The following is a 4712-nucleotide window of genomic DNA, read 5'->3' on the forward strand; positions in this document are numbered from 1 at the left end:
TTGAGGGCAGAATATCCATTTATCATACTACAATTTGGTTATATTGCTTAATTTAATGCAATACCATATGGAATATACATTACTATTTAAGATATTTTAAATAGACTAGCCTTTAGGCTGTTTCAACTCACTAGAATACACTATAATAAGTACATCGACAGGTTTGAGGTAGGTTATAATGACGGGGTTTTTTCTTAGTAATCTTAGTAATTCATAATTAGCGTCTTTTCTGACTTGGAATATTTTACAAAATTGTCACCAGCATAATGAGTAAAAATACAATATATTGGCAAGTATTTTTTCTATTCCCCCCCCCACAAAAAAATTTCTATCCTATAAAGTGTTCTATGTTCTTTTTAGTAGATATGTGATATGTTAATGTTACATTGTTTGCAGTGACACCATTTTGGAGACAGAGCAGTTTAGTTTATACTTTTGAAACTCACAACATGAAAATGAAAGTTTAATGTCTTGAAAAAAAAAGCTGCTGTAAAAAACAGTAATTACTTTATTACAGTTGTGATCTAGCTTTCCAAAACCTGACAGTCTCACAGAAAATTCTAAATCATGAAAATGAGCCATTTAATAAAGAATTATTTAAGCAAGCAGTCTATATTCCTTTTGCCTTACATACTGTTAACAGCCAAAAGTTTGGATTTGCTGCATATGCCAGGATATAGAACATATTTGAAGGGAATTTTGCTTTTTACAGGTAATACTATTAAAATACGCCAACAGCCTCAGAAAATTCAATCCACTCCAACATGGCACCAAATCAGCTCTCACTAAGCCTCAATAATTTGGTAATATGAAAGGACATTTTACAGGTTGCATCATTTACACTTAAAACCTTCTTCTGAATATTCTTTCTCTTAACAATTGCCTCAAAAGACTGAAAAGCTTGGGTCTACTTTCATCTTCCTAACTTTTCTCCTTCCCAAGGTGATTCAAACTACTTTGGACGAAATTTTTAAAAGATCCATGCTGGGAAATTGTCTCAAATGTTATTCTTACTAACTAGAAAGCTCTTTGTTTTCCAGAGTTTTAAGCCTCCCCTAACAAAGCTGTAAAATGGGGATCAAGATCTGATTTTATTCAATTCTTATAAGGGACTTCCAACCCTCTACTGAATTTATTTCCACCATCCATGTTTAATTTCCAAGAGCATTTTCTTTTTATGATTGTTCTTTTATATAGCATGTTCTTTTTTCATGTTATGTTCTCTAAGGATATTTTAGTTTCTTTTAACATTTTTTAATACTCTTGGTGTGTTTGTGTCCTCTGATTTTTTTTTCTGTTTGCTCTTTCCTGTTGGAGTCTTTCTTCAAATATCTGATCCCTGGCTGTATTTATATTTAAAATGAGACATTAAAAAGTTGATAGGGGTTAGGGAGAGGATGAAGTGGGTAAAGGGGATCAAATATATGGTAGCTGAAGGAAACTGGACTTTGGGTGATAATCACAGAATAGAATATATAGATGTCAAATGATAATGTTCACCTGAAAATTATATAATTATATTAACCAATGTTACCCCCCAATAAACTTAATTTTTTAAAGTTAATTTTTGTGTACAAGGTGGGCTTAATTATCAGTGAACTTTTTCATATGATGAGAGAATGACCACTGGTTTTTGTTGGGGATCCATGAGAGATTGTAGATATTTTGGGGAGGATGTTTGATTCTCTAGAAAATAATCTGACAAACTCCTGCCCCTTGCGTGGGGGTGGGCAGGTTGGGAAGAAGGTGACTATAAAAGCTTAGCCACAGGATTTCTGGAGCTTAGGCAAAGGGAACTCTTAACCATTCAATAAGAATAGTTTAGTCCCTCATATTGGTACCATAATTTTCCCCCCTAAGTACTTGATATTCTGGAATCTGAAGGCTTTTGTTCCCTTTTTTAGGAACAAACCTAACTCCATCAGAAAAAGGTGATGGAGTTGTCACACTGGGTGGATTTATGGAGCTAGGTTCTAATTGCACTTTACACAGATTTTCACTGAATCCACCCTTCTCTGTTAACTGTTGGCTTTTAATTACTGAGACTTTTCAGCCTTCTGTGTGGACACCTTAAAGGAATTTGACTTTCTTCCTCTCTCCTAAGTAATTTACTATTTAATCTTCTCCTACGTGCATTCAGCCTTCAAAAATTGTGGTTTGAGATTATGGTTATCCCCTAGTATAATCAAAGATGATGTTTTTGCTTGTTTTGCCTCTTATTTTTTAGGTGATTTTCAAGAAGAAAGGGAGGTAGAAGTTTTTATTCTTTCATCTTGTAACTGGAACTTTCCTTTGTGTGACCCCACTCTCCTGATTTCTGCCTACTCCTTCCCTAACTGATCACCCCTGAGTTCTGCATGCCTCAGCTCTAGGCTCTCATCATCTCACACATCACTCCACCTAGATGATCTCAATTGGGATTTGGGCCTTGCCTACTTCACCTTCACCAAGCATCATGCTCACCCACATTAAGCTTCAACCACCACTCGTATTTTAGATCTTTAGATATTTTAAGTCCAGCAAAGAAGTCAATGGTCACAATGAAAGATTGGTTTAATACAGAGGATTGCTCAAAATAAATGTTAAGAATAATGGGAGCCAAGTTTCTCACTATCAAGGAAGTTTGAAATATAGGAGGAAAATAAAATGAATCCCATGATCTTGGGTTGGAAGTGAAAGTTTTTGTGAACTCGTAATTTTTAATATACAGAATTATGTATTGATGTAAATGTATGCCTGTCTATAGTATGTTTTCTCTAACAATGCCCATGAAAGGGCTTGGAAGCAAAGACATCACAATAGCAATGAGCAAACTTAGAGCTCAGATCTTGGCTTCTAAGTACTACCAAAAAGACCTAGGGCTTTTGGAGAAATGGCTGACTCCAGTCCTGGAGCAGAGAAAGTATAAGATAGCCTGGAGCATCTTTTGGGTCAGGAAGTGAAGAAGTGCCCAGAGAACCATGGGATATGTCAAAAGGACAAAGGAGCTTAAAGTGGTTCCCATTGGCCAAATTGTGGATGATTTGAGCATCAGTCTAAATAATGATAGTAATAGACTGTAACCCATTGAATAAAATTGAAAACCATGAGTCCACAATGGTAAGAATAAATAAATGAACAAAGTTTGGTGAGCAATAAAATTTTTATATACTTTTAAATTACCTCCCTCCCCCCACCCACACACACACAAAAAAAAACCCTTGTTAATGACATCACAGGTAATGGGACAAATCGAAATTGAGCACAACCCGACGGGTGCAATGTGAAGACCACAGCATCATTTCTGTGATAATCCTGCCAAAGATGCATAATCTGCATCCAATCATAAGAAAACAGATAAATCAACACTGAGGAATTTCTATAAAATAACTATCCATAATCTTTAATAGTGTTAAGGTCATGAAAGTCAAGGAAAGACTGAGGAAATGTTCCAGAATGAAAGAGATTGAAGAACTATGAGAAAGGCAACAATGATTCTGAACCGGATCCTTTTCCTTTAAAAGATATTGTTGGGACATTTGGCAAAACATGAATGCAATCTAAGGATTAAATGGTAATAATTCATCTATATTAATGTCCTGATTTTGGTGATTGTATTGTATTTCGGTTATGTAGAGAATGTTCTTGTTTGTAGAAAATACAACAAGCATTTGGGAAATGGAGCTTCAGGTCTGCAATATAGTCTTAAATGATTCAGGAGCAAAGTTCTTTGTACTATATAATTCTTCCATAAGTTTGTTTCAAAATAAATGAATGAAACCGATTTTTAAAAAATAGACTAGGTTGCACCAGTTATTCCCAGTGCTCCTGTAGATTCCACTGTCCTCAAAATCCAAAGTGTGTGAGCATGAACAATAGTCAATCATCCCAAACCACCAGGGACAAATCTGCACTCCAGCAAAGTCAGACTTATTGATTCGTTGTGACCAGGGAGACTGCACACCAGAGGAACTGTAGGGTGTCTCACCACACAGAAGAAAAGGGAGTTGTTGTAGGATATGTGGGAGAAATGGACTTCAGGTAAAATTTAAATGAAACAGTATTGTTAGGCTGAAAGCGAAGCAGAGCTGTGTGTAAAGGTAACATCAGAAATGGACTGAGAAGTTGATGTAAAGTCATATTTCCTTGGAAACTACAAAGTTAAGAAAATATGTACTTTTCTTTTCAGGAACCTCTAATCTGAGCTCCGCTCCTGGGTAGAAATCGAGACTGCTTCCCCGTTTCAGTGTCCTAGATCCCCCAGGCAAGAGTGAGATGTTTCATTCCTACTGATAATAATTTTAAATAGCAACGTTTATGTAGACTTTAAAGGACAAGGTTTCTCAGTGTGTAATAATGTAGTACTCATCCAAAGATGGGGGTTGTCACACTTTTCAGCTGCAGTCTGCCCTTACAAGAAACACTGTTTCCTGTTAATGATACAACTGGCTTTATCTGACACGGTCATCCATCCTCACGAACGTCTGGGCAGACTTTTACTTTCTCAGCAGTTACAAGTGAAAACACGACTGGGTCTCTCAAACCACATTTAATCCTCCTCGGGGCCTTGCTGAATTTCTGGGTTTGTTTGACTCGCTTTCCTCATTTCGCTCTCCAGCCTCCCGTGCAGTCCCAGACCCTGCATCAGGATCAAACGCAATTCCTTCTCCACGTACCGTTCAAGCCTCCCGCCTACCCAGGCCACAGACTCAGTACGAGGGGGCGGGGGGGGG

This window comes from Pteropus vampyrus, unplaced genomic scaffold, assembly GCF_000151845.1.
Source record: "Pteropus vampyrus isolate Shadow unplaced genomic scaffold, Pvam_2.0 Scaffold69, whole genome shotgun sequence".
NCBI classification, from domain to species: domain Eukaryota; kingdom Metazoa; phylum Chordata; class Mammalia; order Chiroptera; family Pteropodidae; genus Pteropus; species Pteropus vampyrus.